This window comes from Euphorbia lathyris, chromosome 1 (assembly GCF_963576675.1).
Source record: "Euphorbia lathyris chromosome 1, ddEupLath1.1, whole genome shotgun sequence".
In the NCBI taxonomy this organism is placed as follows: Eukaryota; Viridiplantae; Streptophyta; class Magnoliopsida; order Malpighiales; family Euphorbiaceae; genus Euphorbia; species Euphorbia lathyris.
Window position 1 is genome coordinate 131,805,222 of NC_088910.1, and position 17,249 is coordinate 131,822,470.

Here is a 17,249-nt window from a genome sequence, read left to right on the forward strand (position 1 = left end):
CGTGCATGCACAAGCCCCCGGACCCCAAACACTGACCCCCGCCTCGAAAACATGCACGCCATGGTGAAAAAAAAAATTAAATAATTAAAAAATGCACGTTGCAAAAAAGTTTGGGGGTGCAACACGAGGACTTCCCAAGAGGTCAACCATCTTAGTACTACTCTCGCCCAAGCACGTTTAACTTCGGAGTTCTGATGGGATCCGGTGCATTAGTGCTGGTATGATCGCACCCGTCATCACATGCAAAAACTAAGCATATATTCCATACTGGGCGCCCCTTTCTCCCGTATGCTCATCCTTCACGTGCATGCACAAGCCCCCGGACCCCAAACACTGACCCCCGCCTCGAAAACGTGCACGCCATGGTGAAAAAAAAAATTAAATAATTAAAAAATGCACGTTGCAAAAAAGTTTGGGCCCGCCTCGAAAACGTGCACGCCATGGTGAAAAAAAAATTAAATAATTAAAAAATGCACGTTGCAAAAAAGTTTAGGGGTGCAACACGAGGACTTCCCAAGAGGTCACCCATCTTAGTACTACTCTCGCCCAAGCACGTTTAACTTCGGAGTTCTGATGGGATCCGGTGCATTAGTGCTGGTATGATCGCACCCGTCATCCCATGCAAAAACTAAGCATATATTCCATACTGGGCGCCCCTTTCTCCCGTATGCTCATCCTTCACGTGCATGCACAAGCCCCCGGACCCCAAACACTGACCCCCGCCTCGAAAACGTGCACGCCATGGTGAAAAAAAAATTAAATAATTAAAAAATGCACGTTGCAAAAAAGTTTGGGCCCGCCTCGAAAACGTGCACGCCATGGTGAAAAAAAAATTAAATAATTAAAAAATGCACGTTGCAAAAAAGTTTGGGGGTGCAACACGAGGACTTCCGAAGAGGTCACCCATCTTAGTACTACTCTCGCCCAAGCACGTTTAACTTCGGGGTTCTGATGGGATCCGGTGCATTAGTGCTGGTATGATCGCACCCGTCATCCCATGCAAAAACTAAGCATATATTCCATACTGGGCGCCCCTTTCTCCCGTATGCTCATCCTTCACGTGCATGCACAAGCCCCCGGACCCCAAACACTGACCCCCGCCTCGAAAACATGCACGCCATGGTGAAAAAAAAAATTAAATAATTAAAAAATGCACGTTGCAAAAAAGTTTGGGGGTGCAACACGAGGACTTCCCAAGAGGTCAACCATCTTAGTACTACTCTTGCCCAAGCACGTTTAACTTCGGAGTTCTGATGGGATCCGGTGCATTAGTGCTGGTATGATCGCACCCGTCATCACATGCAAAAACTAAGCATATATTCCATACTGGGCGCCCCTTTCTCCCGTATGCTCATCCTTCACGTGCATGCACAAGCCCCCGGACCCCAAACACTGACCCCCGCCTCGAAAACGTGCACGCCATGGTGAAAAAAAAAATTAAATAATTAAAAAATGCACGTTGCAAAAAAGTTTGGGCCCGCCTCGAAAACGTGCACGCCATGGTGAAAAAAAAATTAAATAATTAAAAAATGCACGTTGCAAAAAAGTTTAGGGGTGCAACACGAGGACTTCCCAAGAGGTCACCCATCTTAGTACTACTCTCGCCCAAGCACGTTTAACTTCGGAGTTCTGATGGGATCCGGTGCATTAGTGCTGGTATGATCGCACCCGTCATCCTATGCAAAAACTAAGCATATATTCCATACTGGGCGCCCCTTTCTCCCGTATGCTCATCCTTCACGTGCATGCACAAGCCCCCGGACCCCAAACACTGACCCCCGCCTCGAAAACGTGCACGCCATGGTGAAAAAAAAATTAAATAATTAAAAAATGCACGTTGCAAAAAAGTTTGGGCCCGCCTCGAAAACGTGCACGCCATGGTGAAAAAAAAATTAAATAATTAAAAAATGCACGTTGCAAAAAAGTTTGGGGGTGCAACACGAAGACTTCCCAAGAGGTCACCCATCTTAGTACTACTCTCGCCCAAGCACGTTTAACTTCGGAGTTCTGATGGGATCCGGTGCATTAGTGCTGGTATGATCGCACCCGTCATCACATGCAAAAACTAAGCATATATTCCATACTGGGCGCCCCTTTCTCCCGTATGCTCATCCTTCACGTGCATGCACAAGCCCCCGGACCCCAAACACTGACCCCCGCCTCGAAAACATGCACGCCATGGTGAAAAAAAAAATTAAATAATTAAAAAATGCACGTTGCAAAAAAGTTTGGGGGTGCAACACGAGGACTTCCCAAGAGGTCAACCATCTTAGTACTACTCTTGCCCAAGCACGTTTAACTTCGGAGTTCTGATGGGATCCGGTGCATTAGTGCTGGTATGATCGCACCCGTCATCACATGCAAAAACTAAGCATATATTCCATACTGGGCGCCCCTTTCTCCCGTATGCTCATCCTTCACGTGCATGCACAAGCCCCCGGACCCCAAACACTGACCCCCGCCTCGAAAACGTGCACGCCATGGTGAAAAAAAAAATTAAATAATTAAAAAATGCACGTTGCAAAAAAGTTTGGGCCCGCCTCGAAAACGTGCACGCCATGGTGAAAAAAAAATTAAATAATTAAAAAATGCACGTTGCAAAAAAGTTTAGGGGTGCAACACGAGGACTTCCCAAGAGGTCACCCATCTTAGTACTACTCTCGCCCAAGCACGTTTAACTTCGGAGTTCTGATGGGATCCGGTGCATTAGTGCTGGTATGATCGCACCCGTCATCCCATGCAAAAACTAAGCATATATTCCATACTGGGCGCCCCTTTCTCCCGTATGCTCATCCTTCACGTGCATGCACAAGCCCCCGGACCCCAAACACTGACCCCCGCCTCGAAAACGTGCACGCCATGGTGAAAAAAAAATTAAATAATTAAAAAATGCACGTTGCAAAAAAGTTTGGGCCCGCCTCGAAAACGTGCACGCCATGGTGAAAAAAAAATTAAATAATTAAAAAATGCACGTTGCAAAAAAGTTTGGGGGTGCAACACGAGGACTTCCGAAGAGGTCACCCATCTTAGTACTACTCTCGCCCAAGCACGTTTAACTTCGGGGTTCTGATGGGATCCGGTGCATTAGTGCTGGTATGATCGCACCCGTCATCCCATGCAAAAACTAAGCATATATTCCATACTGGGCGCCCCTTTCTCCCGTATGCTCATCCTTCACGTGCATGCACAAGCCCCCGGACCCCAAACACTGACCCCCGCCTCGAAAACATGCACGCCATGGTGAAAAAAAAAATTAAATAATTAAAAAATGCACGTTGCAAAAAAGTTTGGGGGTGCAACACGAGGACTTCCCAAGAGGTCAACCATCTTAGTACTACTCTCGCCCAAGCACGTTTAACTTCGGAGTTCTGATGGGATCCGGTGCATTAGTGCTGGTATGATCGCACCCGTCATCACATGCAAAAACTAAGCATATATTCCATACTAGGCGCCCCTTTCTCCCGTATGCTCATCCTTCACGTGCATGCACAAGCCCCCGGACCCCAAACACTGACCCCCGCCTCGAAAACGTGCACGCCATGGTGAAAAAAAAAATTAAATAATTAAAAAATGCACGTTGCAAAAAAGTTTGGGCCCGCCTCGAAAACGTGCACGCCATGGTGAAAAAAAAATTAAATAATTAAAAAATGCACGTTGCAAAAAAGTTTAGGGGTGCAACACGAGGACGTCCCAAGAGGTCACCCATCTTAGTACTACTCTCGCCCAAGCACGTTTAACTTCGGAGTTCTGATGGGATCCGGTGCATTAGTGCTGGTATGATCGCACCCGTCATCCCATGCAAAAACTAAGCATATATTCCATACTGGGCGCCCCTTTCTCCCGTATGCTCATCCTTCACGTGCATGCACAAGCCCCCGGACCCCAAACACTGACCCCCGCCTCGAAAACGTGCACGCCATGGTGAAAAAAAAATTAAATAATTAAAAAATGCACGTTGCAAAAAAGTTTGGGCCCGCCTCGAAAACGTGCACGCCATGGTGAAAAAAAAATTAAATAATTAAAAAATGCACGTTGCAAAAAAGTTTGGGGGTGCAACACGAAGACTTCCCAAGAGGTCACCCATCTTAGTACTACTCTCGCCCAAGCACGTTTAACTTCGGAGTTCTGATGGGATCCGGTGCATTAGTGCTGGTATGATCGCACCCGTCATCCCATGCAAAAACTAAGCATATATTCCATACTGGGCGCCCCTTTCTCCCGTATGCTCATCCTTCACGTGCATGCACAAGCCCCCGGACCCCAAACACTGACCCCCGCCTCGAAAACGTGCACGCCATGGTGAAAAAAAATTAAATAATTAAAAAATGCACGTTGCAAAAAAGTTTGGGCCCGCCTCGAAAACGTGCACGCCATGGTGAAAAAAAAATTAAATAATTAAAAAATGCACGTTATAAAAAAGTTTAGGGGTGCAACACGAGGACTTCCCAAGAGGTCAACCATCTTAGTACTACTCTCGCCCAAGCACGTTTAACTTCGGAGTTCTGATGGGATCCGGTGCATTAGTGCTGGTATGATCGCACCCGTCATCACATGCAAAAACTAAGCATATATTCCATACTGGGCGCCCCTTTCTCCCGTATGCTCATCCTTCACGTGCATGCACAAGCCCCCGGACCCCAAACACTGACCCCCGCCTCGAAAACATGCACGCCATGGTGAAAAAAAAAATTAAATAATTAAAAAATGCACGTTGCAAAAAAGTTTGGGGGTGCAACACGAGGACTTCCCAAGAGGTCAACCATCTTAGTACTACTCTTGCCCAAGCACGTTTAACTTCGGAGTTCTGATGGGATCCGGTGCATTAGTGCTGGTATGATCGCACCCGTCATCACATGCAAAAACTAAGCATATATTCCATACTGGGCGCCCCTTTCTCCCGTATGCTCATCCTTCACGTGCATGCACAAGCCCCCGGACCCCAAACACTGACCCCCGCCTCGAAAACGTGCACGCCATGGTGAAAAAAAAAATTAAATAATTAAAAAATGCACGTTGCAAAAAAGTTTGGGCCCGCCTCGAAAACGTGCACGCCATGGTGAAAAAAAAATTAAATAATTAAAAAATGCACGTTGCAAAAAAGTTTAGGGGTGCAACACGAGGACTTCCCAAGAGGTCACCCATCTTAGTACTACTCTCGCCCAAGCACGTTTAACTTCGGAGTTCTGATGGGATCCGGTGCATTAGTGCTGGTATGATCGCACCCGTCATCCTATGCAAAAACTAAGCATATATTCCATACTGGGCGCCCCTTTCTCCCGTATGCTCATCCTTCACGTGCATGCACAAGCCCCCGGACCCCAAACACTGACCCCCGCCTCGAAAACGTGCACGCCATGGTGAAAAAAAAATTAAATAATTAAAAAATGCACGTTGCAAAAAAGTTTGGGCCCGCCTCGAAAACGTGCACGCCATGGTGAAAAAAAAATTAAATAATTAAAAAATGCACGTTGCAAAAAAGTTTGGGGGTGCAACACGAAGACTTCCCAAGAGGTCACCCATCTTAGTACTACTCTCGCCCAAGCACGTTTAACATCGGAGTTCTGATGGGATCCGGTGCATTAGTGCTGGTATGATCGCACCCGTCATCACATGCAAAAACTAAGCATATATTCCATACTGGGCGCCCCTTTCTCCCGTATGCTCATCCTTCACGTGCATGCACAAGCCCCCGGACCCCAAACACTGACCCCCGCCTCGAAAACATGCACGCCATGGTGAAAAAAAAAATTAAATAATTAAAAAATGCACGTTGCAAAAAAGTTTGGGGGTGCAACACGAGGACTTCCCAAGAGGTCAACCATCTTAGTACTACTCTTGCCCAAGCACGTTTAACTTCGGAGTTCTGATGGGATCCGGTGCATTAGTGCTGGTATGATCGCACCCGTCATCACATGCAAAAACTAAGCATATATTCCATACTGGGCGCCCCTTTCTCCCGTATGCTCATCCTTCACGTGCATGCACAAGCCCCCGGACCCCAAACACTGACCCCCGCCTCGAAAACGTGCACGCCATGGTGAAAAAAAAAATTAAATAATTAAAAAATGCACGTTGCAAAAAAGTTTGGGCCCGCCTCGAAAACGTGCACGCCATGGTGAAAAAAAAATTAAATAATTAAAAAATGCACGTTGCAAAAAAGTTTAGGGGTGCAACACGAGGACTTCCCAAGAGGTCACCCATCTTAGTACTACTCTCGCCCAAGCACGTTTAACTTCGGAGTTCTGATGGGATCCGGTGCATTAGTGCTGGTATGATCGCACCCGTCATCCCATGCAAAAACTAAGCATATATTCCATACTGGGCGCCCCTATCTCCCGTATGCTCATCCTTCACGTGCATGCACAAGCCCCCGGACCCCAAACACTGACCCCCGCCTCGAAAACGTGCACGCCATGGTGAAAAAAAAATTAAATAATTAAAAAATGCACGTTGCAAAAAAGTTTGGGCCCGCCTCGAAAACGTGCACGCCATGGTGAAAAAAAAATTAAATAATTAAAAAATGCACGTTGCAAAAAAGTTTGGGGGTGCAACACGAGGACTTCCGAAGAGGTCACCCATCTTAGTACTACTCTCGCCCAAGCACGTTTAACTTCGGGGTTCTGATGGGATCCGGTGCATTAGTGCTGGTATGATCGCACCCGTCATCCCATGCAAAAACTAAGCATATATTCCATACTGGGCGCCCCTTTCTCCCGTATGCTCATCCTTCACGTGCATGCACAAGCCCCCGGACCCCAAACACTGACCCCCGCCTCGAAAACATGCACGCCATGGTGAAAAAAAAAATTAAATAATTAAAAAATGCACGTTGCAAAAAAGTTTGGGGGTGCAACACGAGGACTTCCCAAGAGGTCAACCATCTTAGTACTACTCTCGCCCAAGCACGTTTAACTTCGGAGTTCTGATGGGATCCGGTGCATTAGTGCTGGTATGATCGCACCCGTCATCACATGCAAAAACTAAGCATATATTCCATACTAGGCGCCCCTTTCTCCCGTATGCTCATCCTTCACGTGCATGCACAAGCCCCCGGACCCCAAACACTGACCCCCGCCTCGAAAACGTGCACGCCATGGTGAAAAAAAAAATTAAATAATTAAAAAATGCACGTTGCAAAAAAGTTTGGGCCCGCCTCGAAAACGTGCACGCCATGGTGAAAAAAAAATTAAATAATTAAAAAATGCACGTTGCAAAAAAGTTTAGGGGTGCAACACGAGGACGTCCCAAGAGGTCACCCATCTTAGTACTACTCTCGCCCAAGCACGTTTAACTTCGGAGTTCTGATGGGATCCGGTGCATTAGTGCTGGTATGATCGCACCCGTCATCCCATGCAAAAACTAAGCATATATTCCATACTGGGCGCCCCTTTCTCCCGTATGCTCATCCTTCACGTCCATGCACAAGCCCCCGGACCCCAAACACTGACCCCCGCCTCGAAAACGTGCACGCCATGGTGAAAAAAAAATTAAATAATTAAAAAATGCACGTTGCAAAAAAGTTTGGGCCCGCCTCGAAAACGTGCACGCCATGGTGAAAAAAAAATTAAATAATTAAAAAATGCACGTTGCAAAAAAGTTTGGGGGTGCAACACGAAGACTTCCCAAGAGGTCACCCATCTTAGTACTACTCTCGCCCAAGCACGTTTAACTTCGGAGTTCTGATGGGATCCGGTGCATTAGTGCTGGTATGATCGCACCCGTCATCCCATGCAAAAACTAAGCATATATTCCATACTGGGCGCCCCTTTCTCCCGTATGCTCATCCTTCACGTGCATGCACAAGCCCCCGGACCCCAAACACTGACCCCCGCCTCGAAAACGTGCACGCCATGGTGAAAAAAAATTAAATAATTAAAAAATGCACGTTGCAAAAAAGTTTGGGCCCGCCTCGAAAACGTGCACGCCATGGTGAAAAAAAAATTAAATAATTAAAAAATGCACGTTATAAAAAAGTTTAGGGGTGCAACACGAGGACTTCCCAAGAGGTCAACCATCTTAGTACTACTCTCGCCCAAGCACGTTTAACTTCGGAGTTCTGATGGGATCCGGTGCATTAGTGCTGGTATGATCGCACCCGTCATCACATGCAAAAACTAAGCATATATTCCATACTGGGCGCCCCTTTCTCCCGTATGCTCATCCTTCACGTGCATGCACAAGCCCCCGGACCCCAAACACTGACCCCCGCCTCGAAAACGTGCACGCCATGGTGAAAAAAAATTAAATAATTAAAAAATGCACGTTGCAAAAAAGTTTGGGCCCGCCTCGAAAACGTGCACGCCATGGTGAAAAAAAAATTAAATAATTAAAAAATGCACGTTATAAAAAAGTTTAGGGGTGCAACACGAGGACTTCCCAAGAGGTCACCCATCTTAGTACTACTCTCGCCCAAGCACGTTTAACTTCGGAGTTCTGATGGGATCCGGTGCATTAGTGCTGGTATGATCGCACCCGTCATCCCATGCAAAAACTAAGCATATATTCCATACTGGGCGCCCCTTTCTCCCGTATGCTCATCCTTCACGTGCATGCACAAGCCCCCGGACCCCAAACACTGACCCCTGCCTCGAAAACGTGCACGCCATGGTGAAAAAAAAATTAAATAATTAAAAAATGCACGTTGCAAAAAAGTTTGGGCCCGCCTCGAAAACGTGCACGCCATGGTGAAAAAAAAATTAAATAATTAAAAAATGCACGTTGCAAAAAAGTTTGGGGGTACAACACGAGGACTTCCGAAGAGGTCACCCATCTTAGTACTACTCTCGCCCAAGCACGTTTGACTTCGGAGTTCTGATGGGATCCGGTGCATTAGTGCTGGTATGATCGCACCCGTCATCCCATGCAAAAACTAAGCATATATTCCATACTGGGCGCACCTTTCTCCCGTATGCTCATCCTTCACGTGCATGCACAAGCCCCCGGACCCCAAACACTGACCCCCGCCTCGAAAACATGCACGCCATGGTGAAAAAAAAAATTAAATAATTAAAAAATGCACGTTGCAAAAAAGTTTGGGGGTGCAACACGAGGACTTCTGAAGAGGTCACCCATCTTAGTACTACTCTCGCCCAAGCACGTTTAACTTCGGAGTTCTGATGGGATCCGGTGCATTAGTGCTGGTATGATCGCACCCGTCATCCCATGCAAAAACTAAGCATATATTCCATACTGGGCGCCCCTTTCTCCCGTATGCTCATCCTTCACGTGCATGCACAAGCCCCCGGACCCCAAACACTGACCCCCGCCTCGAAAACATGCACGCCATGGTGAAAAAAAAAATTAAATAATTAAAAAATGCACGTTGCAAAAAAGTTTGGGGGTGCAACACGAGGACTTCCCAAGAGGTCAACCATCTTAGTACTACTCTCGCCCAAGCACGTTTAACTTCGGGGTTCTGATGGGATCCGGTGCATTAGTGCTGGTATGATCGCACCCGTCATCCCATGCAAAAACTAAGCATATATTCCATACTGGGCGCCCCTTTCTCCCGTATGCTCATCCTTCACGTGCATGCACAAGCCCCCGGACCCCAAACACTGACCCCCGCCTCGAAAACATGCACGCCATGGTGAAAAAAAAAATTAAATAATTAAAAAATGCACGTTGCAAAAAAGTTTGGGGGTGCAACACGAGGACTTCCCAAGAGGTCAACCATCTTAGTACTACTCTCGCCCAAGCACGTTTAACTTCGGAGTTCTGATGGGATCCGGTGCATTAGTGCTGGTATGATCGCACCCGTCATCACATGCAAAAACTAAGCATATATTCCATACTAGGCGCCCCTTTCTCCCGTATGCTCATCCTTCACGTGCATGCACAAGCCCCCGGACCCCAAACACTGACCCCCGCCTCGAAAACGTGCACGCCATGGTGAAAAAAAAAATTAAATAATTAAAAAATGCACGTTGCAAAAAAGTTTGGGCCCGCCTCGAAAACGTGCACGCCATGGTGAAAAAAAAATTAAATAATTAAAAAATGCACGTTGCAAAAAAGTTTAGGGGTGCAACACGAGGACGTCCCAAGAGGTCACCCATCTTAGTACTACTCTCGCCCAAGCACGTTTAACTTCGGAGTTCTGATGGGATCCGGTGCATTAGTGCTGGTATGATCGCACCCGTCATCCCATGCAAAAACTAAGCATATATTCCATACTGGGCGCCCCTTTCTCCCGTATGCTCATCCTTCACGTCCATGCACAAGCCCCCGGACCCCAAACACTGACCCCCGCCTCGAAAACGTGCACGCCATGGTGAAAAAAAAATTAAATAATTAAAAAATGCACGTTGCAAAAAAGTTTGGGCCCGCCTCGAAAACGTGCACGCCATGGTGAAAAAAAAATTAAATAATTAAAAAATGCACGTTGCAAAAAAGTTTGGGGGTGCAACACGAAGACTTCCCAAGAGGTCACCCATCTTAGTACTACTCTCGCCCAAGCACGTTTAACTTCGGAGTTCTGATGGGATCCGGTGCATTAGTGCTGGTATGATCGCACCCGTCATCCCATGCAAAAACTAAGCATATATTCCATACTGGGCGCCCCTTTCTCCCGTATGCTCATCCTTCACGTGCATGCACAAGCCCCCGGACCCCAAACACTGACCCCCGCCTCGAAAACGTGCACGCCATGGTGAAAAAAAATTAAATAATTAAAAAATGCACGTTGCAAAAAAGTTTGGGCCCGCCTCGAAAACGTGCACGCCATGGTGAAAAAAAAATTAAATAATTAAAAAATGCACGTTATAAAAAAGTTTAGGGGTGCAACACGAGGACTTCCCAAGAGGTCAACCATCTTAGTACTACTCTCGCCCAAGCACGTTTAACTTCGGAGTTCTGATGGGATCCGGTGCATTAGTGCTGGTATGATCGCACCCGTCATCACATGCAAAAACTAAGCATATATTCCATACTGGGCGCCCCTTTCTCCCGTATGCTCATCCTTCACGTGCATGCACAAGCCCCCGGACCCCAAACACTGACCCCCGCCTCGAAAACGTGCACGCCATGGTGAAAAAAAATTAAATAATTAAAAAATGCACGTTGCAAAAAAGTTTGGGCCCGCCTCGAAAACGTGCACGCCATGGTGAAAAAAAAATTAAATAATTAAAAAATGCACGTTATAAAAAAGTTTAGGGGTGCAACACGAGGACTTCCCAAGAGGTCACCCATCTTAGTACTACTCTCGCCCAAGCACGTTTAACTTCGGAGTTCTGATGGGATCCGGTGCATTAGTGCTGGTATGATCGCACCCGTCATCCCATGCAAAAACTAAGCATATATTCCATACTGGGCGCCCCTTTCTCCCGTATGCTCATCCTTCACGTGCATGCACAAGCCCCCGGACCCCAAACACTGACCCCTGCCTCGAAAACGTGCACGCCATGGTGAAAAAAAAATTAAATAATTAAAAAATGCACGTTGCAAAAAAGTTTGGGCCCGCCTCGAAAACGTGCACGCCATGGTGAAAAAAAAATTAAATAATTAAAAAATGCACGTTGCAAAAAAGTTTGGGGGTACAACACGAGGACTTCCGAAGAGGTCACCCATCTTAGTACTACTCTCGCCCAAGCACGTTTGACTTCGGAGTTCTGATGGGATCCGGTGCATTAGTGCTGGTATGATCGCACCCGTCATCCCATGCAAAAACTAAGCATATATTCCATACTGGGCGCACCTTTCTCCCGTATGCTCATCCTTCACGTGCATGCACAAGCCCCCGGACCCCAAACACTGACCCCCGCCTCGAAAACATGCACGCCATGGTGAAAAAAAAAATTAAATAATTAAAAAATGCACGTTGCAAAAAAGTTTGGGGGTGCAACACGAGGACTTCTGAAGAGGTCACCCATCTTAGTACTACTCTCGCCCAAGCACGTTTAACTTCGGAGTTCTGATGGGATCCGGTGCATTAGTGCTGGTATGATCGCACCCGTCATCCCATGCAAAAACTAAGCATATATTCCATACTGGGCGCCCCTTTCTCCCGTATGCTCATCCTTCACGTGCATGCACAAGCCCCCGGACCCCAAACACTGACCCCCGCCTCGAAAACATGCACGCCATGGTGAAAAAAAAAATTAAATAATTAAAAAATGCACGTTGCAAAAAAGTTTGGGGGTGCAACACGAGGACTTCCCAAGAGGTCAACCATCTTAGTACTACTCTCGCCCAAGCACGTTTAACTTCGGAGTTCTGATGGGATCCGGTGCATTAGTGCTGGTATGATCGCACCCGTCATCACATGCAAAAACTAAGCATATATTCCATACTGGGCGCCCCTTTCTCCCGTATGCTCATCCTTCACGTGCATGCACAAGCCCCCGGACCCCAAACACTGACCCCCGCCTCGAAAACGTGCACGCCATGGTGAAAAAAAATTAAATAATTAAAAAATGCACGTTGCAAAAAAGTTTGGGCCCGCCTCGAAAACGTGCACGCCATGGTGAAAAAAAAATTAAATAATTAAAAAATGCACGTTGCAAAAAAGTTTAGGGGTGCAACACGAGGACTTCCCAAGAGGTCACCCATCTTAGTACTACTCTCGACCAAGCACGTTTAACTTCGGAGTTCTGATGGGATCCGGTGCATTAGTGCTGGTATGATCGCACCCGTCATCCCATGCAAAAACTAAGCATATATTCCATACTGGGCGCCCCTTTCTCCCGTATGCTCATCCTTCACGTGCATGCACAAGCCCCCGGACCCCAAACACTGACCCCCGCCTCGAAAACGTGCACGCCATGGTGAAAAAAAAATTAAATAATTAAAAAATGCACGTTGCAAAAAAGTTTGGGCCCGCCTCGAAAACGTGCACGCTATGGTGAAAAAAAAATTAAATAATTAAAAAATGCACGTTGCAAAAAAGTTTGGGGGTGCAACACGAGGACTTCCGAAGAGGTCACCCATCTTAGTACTACTCTCGCCCAAGCACGTTTAACTTCGGGGTTCTGATGGGATCCGGTGCATTAGTGCTGGTATGATCGCACCCGTCATCCCATGCAAAAACTAAGCATATATTCCATACTGGGCGCCCCTTTCTCCCGTATGCTCATCCTTCACGTGCATGCACAAGCCCCCGGACCCCAAACACTGACCCCCGCCTCGAAAACATGCACGCCATGGTGAAAAAAAAAATTAAATAATTAAAAAATGCACGTTGCAAAAAAGTTTGGGGGTGCAACACGAGGACTTCCCAAGAGGTCAACCATCTTAGTACTACTCTCGCCCAAGCACGTTTAACTTCGGAGTTCTGATGGGATCCGGTGCATTAGTGCTGGTATGATCGCACCCGTCATCACATGCAAAAACTAAGCATATATTCCATACTGGGCGCCCCTTTCTCCCGTATGCTCATCCTTCACGTGCATGCACAAGCCCCCGGACCCCAAACACTGACCCCCGCCTCGAAAACGTGCACGCCATGGTGAAAAAAAAAATTAAATAATTAAAAAATGCACGTTGCAAAAAAGTTTGGGCCCGCCTCGAAAACGTGCACGCCATGGTGAAAAAAAAATTAAATAATTAAAAAATGCACGTTGCAAAAAAGTTTAGGGGTGCAACACGAGGACTTCCCAAGAGGTCACCCATCTTAGTACTACTCTCGCCCAAGCACGTTTAACTTCGGAGTTCTGATGGGATCCGGTGCATTAGTGCTGGTATGATCGCACCCGTCATCCCATGCAAAAACTAAGCATATATTCCATACTGGGCGCCCCTTTCTCCCGTATGCTCATCCTTCACGTGCATGCACAAGCCCCCGGACCCCAAACACTGACCCCCGCCTCGAAAACGTGCACGCCATGGTGAAATAAAAATTAAATAATTAAAAAATGCACGTTGCAAAAAAGTTTGGGCCCGCCTCGAAAACGTGCACGCTATGGTGAAAAAAAAATTAAATAATTAAAAAATGCACGTTGCAAAAAAGTTTGGGGGTGCAACACGAGGACTTCCGAAGAGGTCACCCATCTTAGTACTACTCTCGCCCAAGCACGTTTAACTTCGGGGTTCTGATGGGATCCGGTGCATTAGTGCTGGTATGATCGCACCCGTCATCCCATGCAAAAACTAAGCATATATTCCATACTGGGCGCCCCTTTCTCCCGTATGCTCATCCTTCACGTGCATGCACAAGCCCCCGGACCCCAAACACTGACCCCCGCCTCGAAAACATGCACGCCATGGTGAAAAAAAAAATTAAATAATTAAAAAATGCACGTTGCAAAAAAGTTTGGGGGTGCAACACGAGGACTTCCCAAGAGGTCAACCATCTTAGTACTACTCTCGCCCAAGCACGTTTAACTTCGGAGTTCTGATGGGATCCGGTGCATTAGTGCTGGTATGATCGCACCCGTCATCACATGCAAAAACTAAGCATATATTCCATACTGGGCGCCCCTTTCTCCCGTATGCTCATCCTTCACGTGCATGCACAAGCCCCCGGACCCCAAACACTGACCCCCGCCTCGAAAACGTGCACGCCATGGTGAAAAAAAAAATTAAATAATTAAAAAATGCACGTTGCAAAAAAGTTTGGGCCCGCCTCGAAAACGTGCACGCCATGGTGAAAAAAAAATTAAATAATTAAAAAATGCACGTTGCAAAAAAGTTTAGGGGTGCAACACGAGGACTTCCCAAGAGGTCACCCATCTTAGTACTACTCTCGCCCAAGCACGTTTAACTTCGGAGTTCTGATGGGATCCGGTGCATTAGTGCTGGTATGATCGCACCCGTCATCCCATGCAAAAACTAAGCATATATTCCATACTGGGCGCCCCTTTCTCCCGTATGCTCATCCTTCACGTGCATGCACAAGCCCCCGGACCCCAAACACTGACCCCCGCCTCGAAAACGTGCACGCCATGGTGAAAAAAAAATTAAATAATTAAAAAATGCACGTTGCAAAAAAGTTTGGGCCCGCCTCGAAAACGTGCACGCCATGGTGAAAAAAAAATTAAATAATTAAAAAATGCACGTTGCAAAAAAGTTTGGGGGTGCAACACGAGGACTTCCGAAGAGGTCACCCATCTTAGTACTACTCTCGCCCAAGCACGTTTAACTTCGGGGTTCTGATGGGATCCGGTGCATTAGTGCTGGTATGATCGCACCCGTCATCCCATGCAAAAACTAAGCATATATTCCATACTGGGCGCCCCTTTCTCCCGTATGCTCATCCTTCACGTGCATGCACAAGCCCCCGGACCCCAAACACTGACCCCCGCCTCGAAAACATGCACGCCATGGTGAAAAAAAAAATTAAATAATTAAAAAATGCACGTTGCAAAAAAGTTTGGGGGTGCAACACGAGGACTTCCCAAGAGGTCAACCATCTTAGTACTACTCTTGCCCAAGCACGTTTAACTTCGGAGTTCTGATGGGATCCGGTGCATTAGTGCTGGTATGATCGCACCCGTCATCACATGCAAAAACTAAGCATATATTCCATACTGGGCGCCCCTTTCTCCCGTATGCTCATCCTTCACGTGCATGCACAAGCCCCCGGACCCCAAACACTGACCCCCGCCTCGAAAACGTGCACGCCATGGTGAAAAAAAAAATTAAATAATTAAAAAATGCACGTTGCAAAAAAGTTTGGGCCCGCCTCGAAAACGTGCACGCCATGGTGAAAAAAAAATTAAATAATTAAAAAATGCACGTTGCAAAAAAGTTTAGGGGTGCAACACGAGGACTTCCCAAGAGGTCACCCATCTTAGTACTACTCTCGCCCAAGCACGTTTAACTTCGGAGTTCTGATGGGATCCGGTGCATTAGTGCTGGTATGATCGCACCCGTCATCCCATGCAAAAACTAAGCATATATTCCATACTGGGCGCCCCTTTCTCCCGTATGCTCATCCTTCACGTGCATGCACAAGCCCCCGGACCCCAAACACTGACCCCCGCCTCGAAAACGTGCACGCCATGGTGAAAAAAAAATTAAATAATTAAAAAATGCACGTTGCAAAAAAGTTTGGGCCCGCCTCGAAAACGTGCACGCCATGGTGAAAAAAAAATTAAATAATTAAAAAATGCACGTTGCAAAAAAGTTTGGGGGTGCAACACGAAGACTTCCCAAGAGGTCACCCATCTTAGTACTACTCTCGCCCAAGCACGTTTAACTTCGGAGTTCTGATGGGATCCGGTGCATTAGTGCTGGTATGATCGCACCCGTCATCACATGCAAAAACTAAGCATATATTCCATACTGGGCGCCCCTTTCTCCCGTATGCTCATCCTTCACGTGCATGCACAAGCCCCCGGACCCCAAACACTGACCCCCGCCTCGAAAACATGCACGCCATGGTGAAAAAAAAAATTAAATAATTAAAAAATGCACGTTGCAAAAAAGTTTGGGGGTGCAACACGAGGACTTCCCAAGAGGTCAACCATCTTAGTACTACTCTTGCCCAAGCACGTTTAACTTCGGAGTTCTGATGGGATCCGGTGCATTAGTGCTGGTATGATCGCACCCGTCATCACATGCAAAAACTAAGCATATATTCCATACTGGGCGCCCCTTTCTCCCGTATGCTCATCCTTCACGTGCATGCACAAGCCCCCGGACCCCAAACACTGACCCCCGCCTCGAAAACGTGCACGCCATGGTGAAAAAAAAAATTAAATAATTAAAAAATGCACGTTGCAAAAAAGTTTGGGCCCGCCTCGAAAACGTGCACGCCATGGTGAAAAAAAAATTAAATAATTAAAAAATGCACGTTGCAAAAAAGTTTAGGGGTGCAACACGAGGACTTCCCAAGAGGTCACCCATCTTAGTACTACTCTCGCCCAAGCACGTTTAACTTCGGAGTTCTGATGGGATCCGGTGCATTAGTGCTGGTATGATCGCACCCGTCATCCCATGCAAAAACTAAGCATATATTCCATACTGGGCGCCCCTTTCTCCCGTATGCTCATCCTTCACGTGCATGCACAAGCCCCCGGACCCCAAACACTGACCCCCGCCTCGAAAACGTGCACGCCATGGTGAAAAAAAAATTAAATAATTAAAAAATGCACGTTGCAAAAAAGTTTGGGCCCGCCTCGAAAACGTGCACGCCATGGTGAAAAAAAAATTAAATAATTAAAAAATGCACGTTGCAAAAAAGTTTGGGGGTGCAACACGAAGACTTCCCAAGAGGTCACCCATCTTAGTACTACTCTCGCCCAAGCACGTTTAACTTCGGAGTTCTGATGGGATCCGGTGCATTAGTGCTGGTATGATCGCACCCGTCATCA

At 46.9% G+C, this 17,249-nt stretch overlaps 49 non-coding genes across 49 annotated transcripts; all 49 read right to left on the bottom strand.

Moving 5' to 3' along the window:
- Positions 1–113: 113 nt before the first annotated feature.
- On the bottom strand, positions 114–232 carry LOC136212594 (5S ribosomal RNA). The gene has a single exon (XR_010679742.1). It is a non-coding gene; the product is annotated as a 5S ribosomal RNA (ribosomal RNA).
- Positions 233–492: 260 nt separating this feature from the next.
- On the bottom strand, positions 493–611 carry LOC136212198 (5S ribosomal RNA). Its single transcript, XR_010679367.1, has one exon. It is a non-coding gene; the product is annotated as a 5S ribosomal RNA (ribosomal RNA).
- A 259-nt stretch (positions 612–870) lies between these two features.
- LOC136214965 (5S ribosomal RNA) lies at positions 871–989 on the bottom strand. Its single transcript, XR_010682025.1, has one exon. It is a non-coding gene; the product is annotated as a 5S ribosomal RNA (ribosomal RNA).
- Positions 990–1,172: 183 nt separating this feature from the next.
- LOC136214598 (5S ribosomal RNA) lies at positions 1,173–1,291 on the bottom strand. Its single transcript, XR_010681679.1, has one exon. It is a non-coding gene; the product is annotated as a 5S ribosomal RNA (ribosomal RNA).
- Positions 1,292–1,551: 260 nt separating this feature from the next.
- Positions 1,552–1,670, bottom strand: LOC136212210 (5S ribosomal RNA). The gene has a single exon (XR_010679378.1). It is a non-coding gene; the product is annotated as a 5S ribosomal RNA (ribosomal RNA).
- Positions 1,671–1,929: 259 nt separating this feature from the next.
- Positions 1,930–2,048, bottom strand: LOC136212505 (5S ribosomal RNA). The gene has a single exon (XR_010679657.1). It is a non-coding gene; the product is annotated as a 5S ribosomal RNA (ribosomal RNA).
- Positions 2,049–2,231: 183 nt separating this feature from the next.
- On the bottom strand, positions 2,232–2,350 carry LOC136214599 (5S ribosomal RNA). The gene has a single exon (XR_010681681.1). It is a non-coding gene; the product is annotated as a 5S ribosomal RNA (ribosomal RNA).
- Positions 2,351–2,610: 260 nt separating this feature from the next.
- Positions 2,611–2,729, bottom strand: LOC136212221 (5S ribosomal RNA). The gene has a single exon (XR_010679389.1). It is a non-coding gene; the product is annotated as a 5S ribosomal RNA (ribosomal RNA).
- Positions 2,730–2,988: 259 nt separating this feature from the next.
- Positions 2,989–3,107, bottom strand: LOC136214966 (5S ribosomal RNA). The gene has a single exon (XR_010682026.1). It is a non-coding gene; the product is annotated as a 5S ribosomal RNA (ribosomal RNA).
- Positions 3,108–3,290: 183 nt separating this feature from the next.
- Positions 3,291–3,409, bottom strand: LOC136212595 (5S ribosomal RNA). The gene has a single exon (XR_010679743.1). It is a non-coding gene; the product is annotated as a 5S ribosomal RNA (ribosomal RNA).
- Positions 3,410–3,669: 260 nt separating this feature from the next.
- Positions 3,670–3,788, bottom strand: LOC136214237 (5S ribosomal RNA). The gene has a single exon (XR_010681333.1). It is a non-coding gene; the product is annotated as a 5S ribosomal RNA (ribosomal RNA).
- Positions 3,789–4,047: 259 nt separating this feature from the next.
- Positions 4,048–4,166, bottom strand: LOC136212506 (5S ribosomal RNA). Its single transcript, XR_010679658.1, has one exon. It is a non-coding gene; the product is annotated as a 5S ribosomal RNA (ribosomal RNA).
- Positions 4,167–4,424: 258 nt separating this feature from the next.
- Positions 4,425–4,543, bottom strand: LOC136212596 (5S ribosomal RNA). Its single transcript, XR_010679744.1, has one exon. It is a non-coding gene; the product is annotated as a 5S ribosomal RNA (ribosomal RNA).
- Positions 4,544–4,726: 183 nt separating this feature from the next.
- On the bottom strand, positions 4,727–4,845 carry LOC136214601 (5S ribosomal RNA). The gene has a single exon (XR_010681683.1). It is a non-coding gene; the product is annotated as a 5S ribosomal RNA (ribosomal RNA).
- Positions 4,846–5,105: 260 nt separating this feature from the next.
- Positions 5,106–5,224, bottom strand: LOC136212233 (5S ribosomal RNA). The gene has a single exon (XR_010679400.1). It is a non-coding gene; the product is annotated as a 5S ribosomal RNA (ribosomal RNA).
- Positions 5,225–5,483: 259 nt separating this feature from the next.
- Positions 5,484–5,602, bottom strand: LOC136214467 (5S ribosomal RNA). The gene has a single exon (XR_010681552.1). It is a non-coding gene; the product is annotated as a 5S ribosomal RNA (ribosomal RNA).
- Positions 5,603–5,785: 183 nt separating this feature from the next.
- LOC136214602 (5S ribosomal RNA) lies at positions 5,786–5,904 on the bottom strand. Its single transcript, XR_010681684.1, has one exon. It is a non-coding gene; the product is annotated as a 5S ribosomal RNA (ribosomal RNA).
- A 260-nt stretch (positions 5,905–6,164) lies between these two features.
- On the bottom strand, positions 6,165–6,283 carry LOC136212245 (5S ribosomal RNA). Its single transcript, XR_010679411.1, has one exon. It is a non-coding gene; the product is annotated as a 5S ribosomal RNA (ribosomal RNA).
- Positions 6,284–6,542: 259 nt separating this feature from the next.
- Positions 6,543–6,661, bottom strand: LOC136214967 (5S ribosomal RNA). The gene has a single exon (XR_010682027.1). It is a non-coding gene; the product is annotated as a 5S ribosomal RNA (ribosomal RNA).
- Positions 6,662–6,844: 183 nt separating this feature from the next.
- On the bottom strand, positions 6,845–6,963 carry LOC136212597 (5S ribosomal RNA). The gene has a single exon (XR_010679746.1). It is a non-coding gene; the product is annotated as a 5S ribosomal RNA (ribosomal RNA).
- A 260-nt stretch (positions 6,964–7,223) lies between these two features.
- LOC136214238 (5S ribosomal RNA) lies at positions 7,224–7,342 on the bottom strand. The gene has a single exon (XR_010681334.1). It is a non-coding gene; the product is annotated as a 5S ribosomal RNA (ribosomal RNA).
- Positions 7,343–7,601: 259 nt separating this feature from the next.
- LOC136212508 (5S ribosomal RNA) lies at positions 7,602–7,720 on the bottom strand. Its single transcript, XR_010679660.1, has one exon. It is a non-coding gene; the product is annotated as a 5S ribosomal RNA (ribosomal RNA).
- Positions 7,721–7,978: 258 nt separating this feature from the next.
- On the bottom strand, positions 7,979–8,097 carry LOC136212598 (5S ribosomal RNA). Its single transcript, XR_010679747.1, has one exon. It is a non-coding gene; the product is annotated as a 5S ribosomal RNA (ribosomal RNA).
- A 258-nt stretch (positions 8,098–8,355) lies between these two features.
- Positions 8,356–8,474, bottom strand: LOC136212257 (5S ribosomal RNA). The gene has a single exon (XR_010679422.1). It is a non-coding gene; the product is annotated as a 5S ribosomal RNA (ribosomal RNA).
- Positions 8,475–8,733: 259 nt separating this feature from the next.
- LOC136215105 (5S ribosomal RNA) lies at positions 8,734–8,852 on the bottom strand. Its single transcript, XR_010682156.1, has one exon. It is a non-coding gene; the product is annotated as a 5S ribosomal RNA (ribosomal RNA).
- Positions 8,853–9,035: 183 nt separating this feature from the next.
- LOC136213523 (5S ribosomal RNA) lies at positions 9,036–9,154 on the bottom strand. Its single transcript, XR_010680629.1, has one exon. It is a non-coding gene; the product is annotated as a 5S ribosomal RNA (ribosomal RNA).
- A 183-nt stretch (positions 9,155–9,337) lies between these two features.
- On the bottom strand, positions 9,338–9,456 carry LOC136214896 (5S ribosomal RNA). Its single transcript, XR_010681961.1, has one exon. It is a non-coding gene; the product is annotated as a 5S ribosomal RNA (ribosomal RNA).
- Positions 9,457–9,639: 183 nt separating this feature from the next.
- LOC136212599 (5S ribosomal RNA) lies at positions 9,640–9,758 on the bottom strand. Its single transcript, XR_010679748.1, has one exon. It is a non-coding gene; the product is annotated as a 5S ribosomal RNA (ribosomal RNA).
- Positions 9,759–10,018: 260 nt separating this feature from the next.
- LOC136214239 (5S ribosomal RNA) lies at positions 10,019–10,137 on the bottom strand. The gene has a single exon (XR_010681335.1). It is a non-coding gene; the product is annotated as a 5S ribosomal RNA (ribosomal RNA).
- A 259-nt stretch (positions 10,138–10,396) lies between these two features.
- On the bottom strand, positions 10,397–10,515 carry LOC136212509 (5S ribosomal RNA). Its single transcript, XR_010679661.1, has one exon. It is a non-coding gene; the product is annotated as a 5S ribosomal RNA (ribosomal RNA).
- A 258-nt stretch (positions 10,516–10,773) lies between these two features.
- Positions 10,774–10,892, bottom strand: LOC136212600 (5S ribosomal RNA). Its single transcript, XR_010679749.1, has one exon. It is a non-coding gene; the product is annotated as a 5S ribosomal RNA (ribosomal RNA).
- Positions 10,893–11,150: 258 nt separating this feature from the next.
- LOC136212268 (5S ribosomal RNA) lies at positions 11,151–11,269 on the bottom strand. Its single transcript, XR_010679433.1, has one exon. It is a non-coding gene; the product is annotated as a 5S ribosomal RNA (ribosomal RNA).
- A 259-nt stretch (positions 11,270–11,528) lies between these two features.
- Positions 11,529–11,647, bottom strand: LOC136215106 (5S ribosomal RNA). Its single transcript, XR_010682157.1, has one exon. It is a non-coding gene; the product is annotated as a 5S ribosomal RNA (ribosomal RNA).
- A 183-nt stretch (positions 11,648–11,830) lies between these two features.
- On the bottom strand, positions 11,831–11,949 carry LOC136213524 (5S ribosomal RNA). The gene has a single exon (XR_010680630.1). It is a non-coding gene; the product is annotated as a 5S ribosomal RNA (ribosomal RNA).
- Positions 11,950–12,132: 183 nt separating this feature from the next.
- On the bottom strand, positions 12,133–12,251 carry LOC136212603 (5S ribosomal RNA). Its single transcript, XR_010679751.1, has one exon. It is a non-coding gene; the product is annotated as a 5S ribosomal RNA (ribosomal RNA).
- A 258-nt stretch (positions 12,252–12,509) lies between these two features.
- Positions 12,510–12,628, bottom strand: LOC136213411 (5S ribosomal RNA). Its single transcript, XR_010680524.1, has one exon. It is a non-coding gene; the product is annotated as a 5S ribosomal RNA (ribosomal RNA).
- Positions 12,629–12,887: 259 nt separating this feature from the next.
- LOC136214968 (5S ribosomal RNA) lies at positions 12,888–13,006 on the bottom strand. The gene has a single exon (XR_010682028.1). It is a non-coding gene; the product is annotated as a 5S ribosomal RNA (ribosomal RNA).
- Positions 13,007–13,189: 183 nt separating this feature from the next.
- Positions 13,190–13,308, bottom strand: LOC136212604 (5S ribosomal RNA). The gene has a single exon (XR_010679752.1). It is a non-coding gene; the product is annotated as a 5S ribosomal RNA (ribosomal RNA).
- A 260-nt stretch (positions 13,309–13,568) lies between these two features.
- On the bottom strand, positions 13,569–13,687 carry LOC136212280 (5S ribosomal RNA). Its single transcript, XR_010679445.1, has one exon. It is a non-coding gene; the product is annotated as a 5S ribosomal RNA (ribosomal RNA).
- A 259-nt stretch (positions 13,688–13,946) lies between these two features.
- Positions 13,947–14,065, bottom strand: LOC136214969 (5S ribosomal RNA). The gene has a single exon (XR_010682029.1). It is a non-coding gene; the product is annotated as a 5S ribosomal RNA (ribosomal RNA).
- A 183-nt stretch (positions 14,066–14,248) lies between these two features.
- On the bottom strand, positions 14,249–14,367 carry LOC136212605 (5S ribosomal RNA). The gene has a single exon (XR_010679753.1). It is a non-coding gene; the product is annotated as a 5S ribosomal RNA (ribosomal RNA).
- A 260-nt stretch (positions 14,368–14,627) lies between these two features.
- Positions 14,628–14,746, bottom strand: LOC136212293 (5S ribosomal RNA). Its single transcript, XR_010679458.1, has one exon. It is a non-coding gene; the product is annotated as a 5S ribosomal RNA (ribosomal RNA).
- Positions 14,747–15,005: 259 nt separating this feature from the next.
- LOC136214971 (5S ribosomal RNA) lies at positions 15,006–15,124 on the bottom strand. Its single transcript, XR_010682031.1, has one exon. It is a non-coding gene; the product is annotated as a 5S ribosomal RNA (ribosomal RNA).
- Positions 15,125–15,307: 183 nt separating this feature from the next.
- On the bottom strand, positions 15,308–15,426 carry LOC136214603 (5S ribosomal RNA). Its single transcript, XR_010681685.1, has one exon. It is a non-coding gene; the product is annotated as a 5S ribosomal RNA (ribosomal RNA).
- A 260-nt stretch (positions 15,427–15,686) lies between these two features.
- On the bottom strand, positions 15,687–15,805 carry LOC136212304 (5S ribosomal RNA). The gene has a single exon (XR_010679469.1). It is a non-coding gene; the product is annotated as a 5S ribosomal RNA (ribosomal RNA).
- Positions 15,806–16,064: 259 nt separating this feature from the next.
- Positions 16,065–16,183, bottom strand: LOC136212510 (5S ribosomal RNA). Its single transcript, XR_010679662.1, has one exon. It is a non-coding gene; the product is annotated as a 5S ribosomal RNA (ribosomal RNA).
- A 183-nt stretch (positions 16,184–16,366) lies between these two features.
- LOC136214605 (5S ribosomal RNA) lies at positions 16,367–16,485 on the bottom strand. The gene has a single exon (XR_010681686.1). It is a non-coding gene; the product is annotated as a 5S ribosomal RNA (ribosomal RNA).
- Positions 16,486–16,745: 260 nt separating this feature from the next.
- Positions 16,746–16,864, bottom strand: LOC136212315 (5S ribosomal RNA). Its single transcript, XR_010679480.1, has one exon. It is a non-coding gene; the product is annotated as a 5S ribosomal RNA (ribosomal RNA).
- Positions 16,865–17,123: 259 nt separating this feature from the next.
- Positions 17,124–17,242, bottom strand: LOC136212511 (5S ribosomal RNA). The gene has a single exon (XR_010679663.1). It is a non-coding gene; the product is annotated as a 5S ribosomal RNA (ribosomal RNA).
- Between the last annotated feature and the right edge of the window lie 7 nt (positions 17,243–17,249).